Below are 13,828 nucleotides of genomic sequence, written 5' to 3'. Positions count from 1 at the left end.
AGGTTCAGCACATAAATGACTTCCAGGCTGAGATATCAAACAGGGTAACATTGCACTGCATGGGTATGAGAAGCTGTCAGTATTGGGCATACGTGACAGAGACATTCAAGCACCTCCAGACTGCAGCATTCACCTCACAGGACAGAGAAAGTACTGTGAGGCCTTTGATAATATGGCAATTAGTGGATGCTTAAAAGCTATCCATCCCATCATTTATAGTTATAGGGCCCACGAGATAAATAAAGCCTTAAGAAGTATTATTCTGCCCTTACTGAGTTATCTGGAATGGCTACAAGTGGACTTGCCTTCGTCTGGAGACTATTTCCTGCTTTAGATGCTGAGGATTTTTTTCCTCTTGTTGTTGCTGGTGGTTTTTTTGGTGTTTTTTTTTTGTTTGGTGGTTTGTTTGTTCTGGATTTTTTTTTAAATTCTTATTTTTTTCTGTTTCTTAGTCTCTGTATGAGAACATGCTGGTGTCTCTTTTCTGAGAGAAGGGAGGGAAACTTTTCCCCTTTACCTTTCCCCCTTTTATGGACTGATTTCATCCAAAGATATTCCAATGAGTAATTGCATCAAAATATAAATAGTATTTTCGCTCATTTTACTTCCCTGTGGTCATCTGTTTACTTTCTAGGGCTGCATACTGGCTATTACAATCATAATTAATCTTAGGATACTCTGATTTTAATGCACAAACATTTTTTAATTTAAAGCTTCCATCAACTTCCTAATTCCCAACTCAGAAATGAAGCTGTTGGGTAATCAATAATCTAGGAACAAGCTCTTAAATAGTAAAGGTGATCGCAAGATTTCTATTCACTTCCATAGGAATCAAACAGGACTTTGATTTAAAGAAATTTACCTGAGGCATGATGTGTTTTTCCTTTTTGGACCAAAGTATAGCTGGAAAAACAGACTAATGTTAAGAGACTCTTCTTTAGGTCTAAAAAAGATACATTATGTGCAAGTTGGAAACTGGTGTACCTTAATTTGCTTACATTTTTTTGTTGTTGTTGAACTTTTTTTAGAGAAATAAGGTAACAAGCATCATGGAAAGGTAGTAAATTGGTAACTGTTACAGGGAATTGGAGATCAAGATGTTGCAGCCAGCAGGAACAGGGAGATGATTGTCCCACTGCACTCAGTTCTGGTACTGTGTACAGTTTTGAGCCTCACACAAAAAGATGCTGATGCCCTGAAGCATGTCCATAGAAGGGCAACAAAGATGATGAAAGTTCTGAAACAAAGGTCTTATGAGGAGTGGCTGAGAGAACTGAGATTGTTCTGTCTGGAGAAGGGGAGGCTCAGGGGAGAGCTTATTGCTCTCTTCCTGAAAGGTTACAGTGAGGTGGAGGTCAGCCTTTGCTCTCAGGTAACAGCAGTAGGATAGGACTAGAAGGAATGGCCTCAAGTTGTGCCACGGGGGATTCAGGTTGAATGTTAGGAAAAATTTCTTCTACTAAACAGTGGTCAGGCATTGGACCAAGCTTTCCAGGGAGGTGATGAAGTCACCATCCCTGAAGGTGTTCAAGAAATGTGGAGATGTGATATGAAGGGACATGGTTTGGGCAATATTGGTGATAGGTGGGTGATTGGACTAGATGATCTTAGAAGTCTTTTTCAGCCCTAATGATTCTATGATTCTATGATTTTATTTTTTCTCTCTGCTTTCTAATAATCAGAAAAAGTGCTAATTTAATTCTTTAAATTAAGTTTCCAATTTCTTGGCACTACCACAGTTTGCATTTTTAATTTCCTCATTGTCAGTGAGGATCACAGTGAAGCTAGGAGTTAACCATGTGGCCATGTGGTCATTCTTTCTATTTTCTGTTGCAAAGACTGAAGTAATACTACTACCTTTCTGAAGTAAATACACTTTTCATACAGAACATCCTTTCTCCTAAAATGAATTACAATTTTTGAATAAAATAAAATAAAATCAGTGTTGACATCATCTAATTTAGGCTTATAAACTCTACAGCTGTAAGTCTTTATCTGACCTAACACAGATAAATAGGACATGTCACCTATCACTTTATGACTCATACTGTATAATTCTTTAAATGAGAATCTCAAAGGCTATTTGGGATGGAACATATTTTACATAAAGCACAGTTGAGTGTGTTCCATCCTTTTTGGAACATATGTAATCCCTAAAATACACTTTTCAATTGCTATAGATCAACATCTAATACCTTAGCTTACACTTATTATAAAATTCATCTCCTTAAATTTCTGTTTTTAATGCTGTTGTTGAAATCTGTTTGCAGATGCCTTTAATCACTGCTATTAAAAAAAAAAAAAAAAAAAAAAAAAAGCTTTTCCATATTATCTTTTAGGATTTCCTGAGGCATAAAGATGGACTTTAAATAACAGCCATGTGATGGGCAAGATCTTATCTTGGGTGAGGATTACAGCAATATGTATTTTAATATAGTTATTCATAACTTACCAGAAGCAAAAATTATCCTGTGGTAAAGATAAAATCTTTTAGCTATTTAAAACATGTGAGTCAGACTGCAGCTCCTCTATGTGATTTAGCCAAACGCACTTGCTCATAGCTGGGAATCCAGTGTGAAGGGGTACTTCTCTTACCATGGAGATTGTTGGTCATGTGGCCATCAGCTGGAACATGCATAGCCCATTAGGTTGTAAAATAGCAGCAAGACCAATTATAAATACCAAAAGGAATGCGCCTCTAAGTGAAAGACTGTGTTAAACAATAGCTTAACCAACAATACTTGAGCAAAGCAAACCTGCCCTGGCTACATGGCTTTGAGATTTGCCCCAAGATGGTTAACTGGTGTCAGAAGTCAGAAGCTTTTCTGTTCAGTCATTTCTGAAAGTTTCATTTTCACACAGTACTGTGTCCAGTAAGTTTAGTGAGCAGTGCACCAAAATGGGAGTCTATGAGATGTAGGTGACACAAGATGGGACATATCAGGGAAAATCTGAGAATGAGGTGACAAATCCGAGCACAGACATGAGATAGAAATGAGCAGCACTGTTTAGGGAGTCTGTGCAGCATCCACAGAAAGAGCAGTTTGAGGCATGTTGAAAAGCAGAACAGCTCTTGTTCATGGGCTGTGAGCTGTGCACAGAGCCCAGTGGAGGTGATGGGGTGAGCCAGATTGCAAAGCAGACTGCTTCACCTGCATCCTGCAATTCTGCTGCACAAGGCACCATGTCTATAAATGGGGCATGGGTGATTTCCCTAGTAAAAAGTGATTTTGCTGGCCTGCAGTTCAGTTTTTAAAATGAGGCCAGTGTCAAGAACATAAGATGTTTTAAGGAACAGGGAAAAGCCATCTGGCCTCATACACATGCCTTTTTTTTTTTTTTTTTAATGTATATTTTAAGCCTGCTTCCCTGCTTTTTAGCTATGCTTCTTAATCCTTTCCACCTCTACAAAAATAAAAAGAGAGAGAGAAAGGAGAGAAGAGAGGAAAAAAGCTGCAGAGGTGTCTCTTCAGCTCATTTCTGTGCTTTGCTGCAATCACCTTTTCTGCTCACTTATTCTACATATTTGTTATTCTTTATATAAAATAGTTACGCCTGACTTCATAGTTCCCTTTTTATTTGAAATCATTCATCATTTTTGCTTAAGGTTTAATCAGTTTTGAAACCATACATCAATTTTACTCATGTATGCATTACATATAAAATATGTATACAAATTCATACATATATAAATGTGATAATATTTCCTGTTAGCCCGGCTTGTGTTTAAAAAGTGATCTGAATGTAGCAGTTTTAACTTTTCATTGCTGATGAGGTTAGCAAAAACAACTGCTTTCCTCATTTTGGGAGTTATGTGGAAAAATCATTATTGTTATTAACAGAACATAGAGTGCCAATATTTGATACAAGCATGGTGTGCAAACAATAAACAAATGATGAATCATGAAAGAGAAACACAGAAGGGCATGTGAGGGACTAATGTGAAAAAAAAAAGACAAATCTAAGTATGGCAAATGTCATGTTTCAAGGCAAGTGTTTGATTTTGAATTTGCTATAGCAGAATAATGAATGGAACTAATTTTAGTATGTTACTCAGAAAACGTCTAAACTAGTATGATATAGAAAACGATACTTACAATTTGGGTAAGAAAAAAAAAAGAATGAAAGTAGCAACTATGTACTTTCTTTACAGACTTTTTTGGGTTTTGTTCCTGCTTGAAACTTCTCTTAAAAGCAATTTCATTCTCTCCAAACTTGCAAATAAAAATTTTCCAAACATTTTGATTCAAGACATAATTCTAGTTTGAAATCAGCTTCTGTAGAATTGTTGTCCTAAGTCTTTTCCCTCTGGAATACTTGTGCTGAACTGAGCAGAATACCAGCCTAGAGGGTTCTGGTGACAGCACTTCTCCGCAGCCCTGCCAGCAGCAGGCTTACAGGAGGGTTCTTGCTCTGTGAATTACTGCGGTTTGACAGTAGTCATGGATCTGTGAAACTAGAGACAGCCATTGGCAAACCAGGCACGGGCACAAATGGCTCTAAGAAAGACTTCTGGACATCAGCCATTCTGCTGATGGATGAGAATTATTGTCAATGTTTGCAAGTTCCCCACCCTCATCAACTCCAGTGTGTATCTAGGAGGAGTTTTGCCAACGACCTGCACCAAAATTCTTTGGACAGCTTTATATTCAGCTTGTACCAGTTGATGAGGTGAATGCATTGGAATGTTATACCTAGTGATTTATGAAGAAAATGAGTCTGTAATCTTTCCTCTAGGTTAGAGCCACCTGGCAACTGTGAAGTGGTGATCTGCCCAGAACAGAGTCAGAAATGCTTACCCATTGGAGGCATTTCAGCCGTACAAAAAAAACGAGCAGATTGGGAGTATCCATCATCTTTTTGAAGCAGAATCATTGCATTTGTGTGTATGGCTGATTCTTTTTGTCTCTTGATATTTTTTCTGACCCTTCTCATCATGATTTCATACTTTTTTTTTCTTTTCAAAGTTTATCTAGGTTTTGTTTTCTTGTTTATCTTTGTGCTTACAAGTTAGTGTGTTGTGTGTATAATGAGATTTGAACACACAGGCAAATTTAATCATTTGGATCAAAGTGACCACATGCCAACTGGTCTCATACACTGGCCAATTTCATACTAAGGTAGATGTAATCAACAAAAGTGTTGCAACCCTTAATTATATGTGCTCTATCACCAAGTAGAAAACAGCAAGGTCCTCTCTTCAAAGCAAAAGGAGCATTAGTGAGCAAAAATGATCAAAGAACTCCTAGAGCTGTACAGCAGGACATGCCAAGGAGAAGAGTAAGAGCTGGGCCAGATCTCTAAGTATAATGAGATACATGTTATCTCTTGGGATTTTCAGTGATGATCCCTCTTACTGAGATAGCCCCTTAGGAAAAATCTTTTTCTACAAAGGGTCGTGCTGATGCTGAATAATGTCAAGCACAAATTTGACTTGAAATAGTAGTTGAACTAGGAAGAAGACTGAGAATTGAATTTAGTATGCCCTTAATTAACTGTCATTTATACAGAATGCGGGAGTTTGGATTGGGCTAGAGATAGAGCAAGTTTTATTCTGTAAGCTGGCAATTAAAAAAAACATTAGATACTCAGAAAAGTGAATTTCAGTCCCTCCTCAAGTGCAACAATGCAAAGGGTCAAGAGAACTGTCACAATGGAAAAAAACTTTGTTGATCTTTTTTTTTTGAACTTTTTTGTTGCTATTGTTGTTTTTGTTTTTGTTTTTTGTTTTGTTTTGTTTTAAAGAAAGAAAAAAAATTACATTACCTAAACTACATAAAATGCTATGTCTTAGCCTAAATGTAAGCTGAGCAGTACAATAGAGCATGTCAAGAACTGCTCTGCAGCTGCTACAGATTGAAGATGTGGCTGAAGGGAAGGAGGACTCCTTCACCTGCTTCATCCCGTCGTGAATTTTCCTCCATGCATAGACAATGGAGAAAGGAGAAGATGTCAGGACTGAAATCATCTCAAACACATTTGAACTGAGGAACTGGGAAAAGATCATAGCTCCTACTGTTCAGAGTTGAAGAACCTTTAAGAAAGAGCTTTTTATGTTAAACTTAATTCTTGTTTCATAAGTCACAGCATAGCATTTCTATGCTTGTCCTTTGAAATGGGTGCATTTCAAAGCAGAGGCCATTCTTAGACCTGTTATTTTGCCCATATAAGATGACTGTAGGGATGATAGCATTCATTTATAATGTTAGCCCTTTATGCAGCTCTAAGCTAACTCACGCTGATACCTTTCTCTTTAGCTCTCTGAGTATTTCCAGCTGGTGACACCAAATAGCCTCCATTTCCTCATGTGGAACACTCACCAGTTGTTTTATCCCCTCCTCCTTCCCTTTTTATTTTTGCTGCTGGAAGGATGTGGGTGATGATTTATAGAGCATGTCCAATTGGCTCTGTTTGTCTGTGCTGGCCTGCTTCATGCACACTGAGGTCAGTGCTGTATTTGTAGGTAACCATCCAAGGAAAACACCTCACAGCAGGCAAAAATGCTAACTAAGTAAAACAAACTCAGGAATGTGATCATCTGTTTAGCAAAGTTTTCAGCAGTCTTTTCCATTACACTAACCTTTCAGTCCAGTTCTACAAATTCAGAAGTGAACACAGAACTGAAATGCATCGTCAGGTATGTGGGAGATGTACCTGAAACAAGAAGACTTGATTAATCAAAAACTGTTTAATTTGGAGAACAGGGAAAACTCCTTTTAAAATTTAGGATGTGTAATCTACAAATTTTACTCTGCAATGTCCATAGGAGGAAAAAAAAAAAAAAAGAAGAAGAAAAAGATGTTCATTAAAATTCATGGTTTTTATACGTGTTTAAAAGGCAAAATATAATCACAGAACAAAATCCTCTCCTGTTGCCCCATTGTTAACTGCCTGGTGGGCCCCATTACTTATGTCTGATGTGATCCCCAAAGAGAAATTCTACTGACATCAAGGAGGATTTTGATCTCATCCACTGAGCCACAAGCTGACCTCTGTCTCACATTTCCTGCAGTTGTAAGGTCCAAAGCATATTTCATCATGATGCAGTACACAGTGATGGTAAGAATCCCACCTCTGCACGAGGCCAAGGCATGATCCCAACCCCTGTGCAGCAGGAATGCAGGGACAGGTGCTGTGGAGATGGGGAAGGGCAAGCATGAAAGGAGTGAACCCTATCACCCTGGTCACAGCTTCCTTGGTGGAGCAGGATGGTCACAGGCAGAGGAGCAGGCTGTGTTTTCTCTAATGAGTGGTTTCTTTGAGTGAGTAGAAGAAAGAATACATGGGAGGATAATTATGTGAACTCACATGATGTGCAAGATCTCCATGGCTGGAAAACTGCTGCTGCACATTCACGAAATGGAGTTTCTGCCCCATGTGACAGAAAGCCAAAAAAGACAGGTAAACTGTAAGAGATCCATACCCTTCTGATATGGATTGGCACATGCTGTCCTCTGAGCAAATGCCCCCTCCTGCTCCTGCTGTCAGAACAGTGCAGCTGTACTGTGCCCACTCAGCAGTGCATGGGCTACTCTAGTGTTTGTGTCTGGAGTAATAGGTTTGTAGCTGACTTCATCTCCTAAAGAAGAAAAAAAGGACAGCAAATTACTTGCAAGTGGTTTATGGTTTGTGTGATTTTATTTTTTTTTTTTTTTGAGAAAACTGCAGCTGCATCTATTCCTCACTGTCACCTCCACCCTCAACTCCGATTTTATACTCAGTGCTGAGACAGGAAAGGAAAACACACCCTCCCAGCTTTACAAAAGCTCCAGTGTTCCTTGTGTGATGACAAGTTTTGACAGATGAACCCATACCAAACAGACCATGTCCCATCACCCCCAATTCAGAGGCCCTTGGCCACAACAGTCTAATTCTTAACATCTTTAAGCATGGCAAGCTCCCTTCTGTTTCAGACACAAAACTGCTTCAGATAACTCAGGAGAATTTGATCTGATTTGTTAACACAGTTCTTATTTTACATGGACATCCAGGGAAAATTAATCCACCAGGTCTGCTCTGCAGCTACGTCAACATTATTTAGGTCTTGGCATCACAGAGGTGAGATAATCTGGCACAAGCCAAATGAGGGACCTTTCTTTCAAAGGAAACTGCAGACCCACAAGATAATAGGAGGAGAAGTGGGAAATTAGTAGCTGCTGCCAAAGCTTCCGTGTTGTTCTGCATGTGGTAGCGGTTATAAAAAGGAGTCTTATTACCTCTAAATGCATCTGTGTCTCAGAACCAGGGGGCTGCATTCTCCTTTCATGCTTTTCGTGCCATTGGTTCCTAAGTAGGTGGTGGGCATCTGCTGATGTACACATGGCTTTATAGAAATGTTTCCATAATCCAATCAATTCTTCTTAAACTTCATTATTTTTGGCCACAGAACTGTAGGTGCTATTGTGCTCCATGAGCCAAGTCTGTTACCACTAGATAAGAAAGACATGGATAAAATTTGCATTTTTACATGTGCAAATGAGCTGTCCCCAGCTTCCCCTCCCCCCTAGCTTTCTAATGCTTTGCTTTTTCAGGTCTTTTTTTTTTTTTCCCCCTGAAATACTTGCCAGGTGGTTAAAAAGCTTGTTTTTCTCTGTAAACACCATGAAATAAAGCACAATGCACTGCTTTATTTGTGATGATATATTAGTTTCTATGCATGTATAAAAATAGTCATGAGGCCAGAAAAAGCACCTACATGCTAGTGATTTTCTCCAGATTTATTGCATATCTTATACTTCTTCTACTTAAGCAACCTTCTATCTGTGCTGAGCAGGGTGAGTGCCTACAGGACAGAGCCCCTCCTTCTTTTGCACACATGCACGTACATATGAAACCGAAAACCTGCTTTTCATTAGCATAGCCAGCACAATGGAGGCAAGAGGGGAAGCAAGGGGAGAATTTGAGATTTATGGCGTCAGACATCTCATGTGAATGAATGTTCATGCCTTAATGTAACTAGTCGCAGATAGGAGATAAGCCTAGCACTGAAAAGCAATACTGCTGTTCCATACTGTGAATATACACACTAAGATTAAATTCTTTCTTGGTAGCTTCTTATTCCTATCTAATTTATTACTTAGGACACAAATCCCAAAGCATGCTGTATCATTCACGCTGCATACGGATGTGTACAGACTAAGCACACATGTGCAAAGGTACAACTGCTGTTGTGGATGAGGGGAGCTGTGTCAGCATAATGGCTGCAGTGAGGGGCTCCAGGCTAATGCACAGCACACACACAGAGCCCTGCATACATCCTATTCTGTTTACAAAAGCTCTGTGTGATCATTCGCCTTCATAGCAATTAAAGGCATTTTATAAACAAAATTTTTCCTCTCAGTTTTAGTTTAATTTTAGGTATCAACTAATAAGAGCACAGTATATAAAAGAGGATTTTTTTTTTTACTATTAAAAAATGGAATATCTTTAACTCATGATTTTTTTTTTTTTTTTCATATTCAGCTGCAGAGACATTTAGAAAATCTCTGATTTCTTGCTGAGAGATTGAACCAAGATACAGTTCAGTCATCTGAGTACAGCATGAGGAGTCACTAATTCTTGAGATTTTTTTTCCTTGTGCTGAATTTCCCTGGAACTGTGACCAGGTTGTTTCTCCTTTTTGTTCATAAATGCTCTTCATAATACAGCAAATTATATCCACATGTTCCCAACGTCAGTATTATAGGTATTAAGGAATCAGGCCCAGGTTGCATGCAAATGGCTCCAAACTGATGAAATTCAATGCAGTTCATTCAGAATCCAGTGGCATATCCATCATATTTGAGTTTTCCCACAGTATTGGCAGAGCAGCTCTGAAGATATATGTTGTTAAACATGATTTTTAAATGAAGGTCAGCCAATGTCCATTGTTACTGAATTAAATTAATCACATAGGTAAATACACTGGATGTATTAGTTACACTAGCAGTTAATTTAGTTAATCACTTTCAGCAGATGAAAGTTATTGTTTGTATTTCAAAGCTGAATAGTGATTTAGAGAAGAGGGAGTCTTCTTGTGTGTTTTCTCCCCCTACAAGTCAGTGTTAATAAGCTGAACTGCTGTGGGCTGATATCTACGTTAAGAATTGCCTGTTGGAGTCTTCCAAAGTTTTGCCACTGTGATATTCTCCCAATGAGACTCCCATCCCACGTGGCATTCAGCCAGACCCTTCACAGAGGATCATGAAGTGAGAACTTGTCTGTGAGATGAACAAAAACGATGGTTTTGGCATATTAATAGACATTTGAAACATTTTAAGAAAATAGCAAATTCAGCCAGAACAATGTGGTTTTGATTGTCCCCTATGAGTCAGGCTCTCCGAATGGTTCCAGCTGGCCACAGCCCCACTGGCAGCCTTCAGAAGTGGAAGTGTCAGCTGTGGGGAAGGTGGGAGCTCGGCTCTGATCCTTCCCTGGCTGCAGTTGGTGGAGCTTCCAAACCACCACACACTTCAGCAAACAGCTCTTTCCCTGGAACTTTCTGCTGTTTAGGAAACCCTGAAAGGATCTTCAAGGTAAAATACTGTGAGTGTGCATTAAGAAATGGAAGTCTGTCACCTCTGCTTGATCTGCGGGTGCCATCCATGAGCTGACACCAAGTGTCAAAGCATCAGGCAAAGAGGCTGAGAATGTCCTGACAGCTGGCCAGGGATTGGAGCATTGCCTCAGTGCTGGGAGATACATGCCCAACATTTGCTAAGAGCTGATCAACAAGTTTAACTTGAACATTCAGTATTCTGAAGCTAATGTTGGGAAGGAAGTTCTTTGTTTTCTCTTTAGTTTTATGTTTGGAGACACCATTTCTTTTCCTTTTCTGAAAGAAACTTGTTCCTTTCTACGTTAGGTAATCTGAAACATTTTCTTGAATGCAAGTTTAGGGGTAGGGGTAACTTAAGAAAACAGTTAGTTTGATGCTTTTTTTTTTTCCTTGATTCAACAGCCACAGTGAAAAATCAATTCTTTACACAGCAGAGAAGGTTAGTGACCCTGACATAGATACAGGGCTGGAGCAAAACCAATGCAAAATATGATGCAATCTTGCATTAGTCTACATTATTTAGCAAGCACCTTCTGAATGTGTGACACAGAAATAGGCAAAGTACACCACCCAGGTTCTCTTTTTTCATGATTAATCTTTTAATGAAAAACATTGTAGAACTGTAATACACTATTACTGCTATTATAATATTTATGTACTATGCTCACATTAATGTATTTTACTTTGCTTTATCTGTTCAGCTTCTCTCTGTAAGTACTAACACTCTCTCTATAAGAACTAACACTACAAGCCTGGCAATCAGACTGGCAATGAGATTACTGTGAACATGGAAAAAAAAAAAAAGATAATGTTCTCTTTTTGGTCCTTTTTACATTTTTATTATAGCTCATGTATATAGCTATAAAAGAAAGATATTCAGAAGATCTGGAACAAAGAGAGAAGGGAAAAGGAATGCCAAGAAGGAATTCACCAGATAGTGATTTCATATGGCTTTGCAATATATGCATTTTATCATAGATAGGTGTAAGTTAAATGAAAACTGACCATCCTGCAGAGTGTAAGAAAAAGAAAATATCTGTGCTACTTGATTTTTAATATGAAAAATTTTATGTGAAAAAAAAGAAAAATCTGATTTATTTATAGAAACCTGAGACATCTGAAAGATAGGGCTATCTTGAAACCTTTTCATTGTTTCTATTTAGTGAAGACACAGCCTTTTATAATTCTTTATATCTTTATAATTCAAGATAATTCTCCATTTTGATATATTTGTACAAATCAAGGTAAGAAACTGATGATGGAGGTGAATAATCCCTCAGATTGTTTTTTTAAGAAGGTCTCCTTTTGCATTCCTAAATAACGTTGATACTCCTAGACCTCAAACATGGCAAGGATCAAACAGTACTAGGGATTTTCTGTAGTCAAATTTCTAAATTTCTTTTAACTCTCAGTTTTACCTCCAAAACCCAACATAGATTCTATTTAGCATCATATCACAGGCATCTCTTATATATTCTCAGGTCTTTGACTACCTTTTACGTACTATGCAGATATACAAATTCACTCACTACAGTGATAGATCTGGATAGCATAGCCTATTCTTGACTACATTTTGTCCTTGGAAAGTAATTTTATATTATTTCAGTTGTCACTAAACAAAGGAAAAATAGTTTCCCTGACATATGCACTCAGCATAAAAAGTTACATGCATCTTCTAAAAAATAGCACAGCACAGCACAGCACAGCACAGCACAGCACAGCACAGAATAGAATAGAATAGAATAGAATAGAATAGAATAGAATAGAATAGAATAGAATAGAATAGAATAGAATAGAATAGAATAGAGTAGTTGGAAGGGATCTTTTATGATCATGTAATCAAAGAATCATGGAAACATAGAATTACTTGGTTTGGAATCATCCTCAGAGTTCATCCAGTTCCAACCCTCCTGCTGTAGGCAGAGTAGTCAAAACCTAGATCAGGCTACCTAGGACACAACCAAAATGGCCTTGAATGCCTCCAGGGTTGGGGCATTCACAACGCCTCCTGTTCTACATTCTCCACAAAAAAAACTTCCACGTGACATCTATTCTAAACCTTCTGTCCTTTAGTTTAAAATCATTCTCCCTTGTCCCAACGCTGTCTATCCATGTAAAAAGTTCCTTTCTTCTTATAATCTCTTTTTAAATTTTGGAAGGCCACGATGAGATTTCCCTGGAGCCTTGTCTTCTCCAAACCAAACAAACTCAACTCCCTCAGCCTGTCCTCATAGGAGAGGTACTCCAGTCTTCTGATCACCCTCGTGGCCCTCCTCTGGACCCTCTCCAACAGCTCCACATCCTTCTTGCATTGGGGGCCCCAGATCTGGACACAGTGCGCCAGATGGACCTTGCATTATGTCCTTCACAAAAAGGACAACCACCTCTCTCTTCCTGCTGATCACTCCTCTTGATGCAGCTCAGGATACCATTGGCTTTCCAGTCTACAAGAACACACTGCTGGCTCATGTTCAGCTTTTCGTTCATCAGGATCTCCATCTCTGCAGGACTGCTCTCAGTGAGAATCCTAGTCTGTACACATCTGGGATTGTCCTGACCCAAGTGCAACACTTTGCACTTGGCCTTGTTGAGCCTTATTAGGTGATTGTTGAGTCCTACTGTCTGAGCTCTTCAAGGGTAACTGGAAAGCATTGTCCAAAAGCTTCTTAAACACTGGCAGAGGTGTTCAACCAGTTGAATGGCATCAATCACCTCTTCAGAGTTGTAGAATCATAGAATGTCTTAGGTTGGAGGGAACTTTAAATATCATCTATTTCTGACCTTTCTGCCATGGGCAGGGTAGCCAGCCACTAGGTCAGACTGTCCATAGGGCCCTATCCAACCTAGTCTTGAAAGTCTCCAGAGCAGACTGTTCCAGTGTTTGACATTTCCCTGGTACAGCTCTGTGCTGTTCCCATTCTGCCATCAGTTCCCAGGAGCAGAGTCTGGCACCTCCCTCTGCTTCCCCTCCTTAGAGAGCTGCAGGGAGCAGTGAGGTCACCTCTCAGCTTTCTTGTGTGACAGCCCAGGCCCAATCATAAAGCTGAAAGTAATCTTATACTACATAAGCAAGGAAAGATTAGCCTTCTTTATATTGTAAGGTTAGAGACATCTGACAGGCACCAAAAACTAAGCATCTGTTAAAATTATCTTATTAATGCCTACTATTCTTATGTTGTTAGTGGAGTTCTGTTGCACGTCTTTGAAGACTTTTAATCTGCCAAAGTTTAAGGAAAGTGAAACAAATATGATTTTTTTAATTTTATTTTTTAATTTTCCAGAGTCCCTCCA

This window comes from Phasianus colchicus, chromosome 2, assembly GCF_987193195.1.
Source record: "Phasianus colchicus chromosome 2, bPhaCol1.hap1.1, whole genome shotgun sequence".
NCBI classification, from domain to species: Eukaryota; Metazoa; Chordata; class Aves; order Galliformes; family Phasianidae; genus Phasianus; species Phasianus colchicus.
This window is presented reverse-complemented; position numbering follows the sequence as displayed.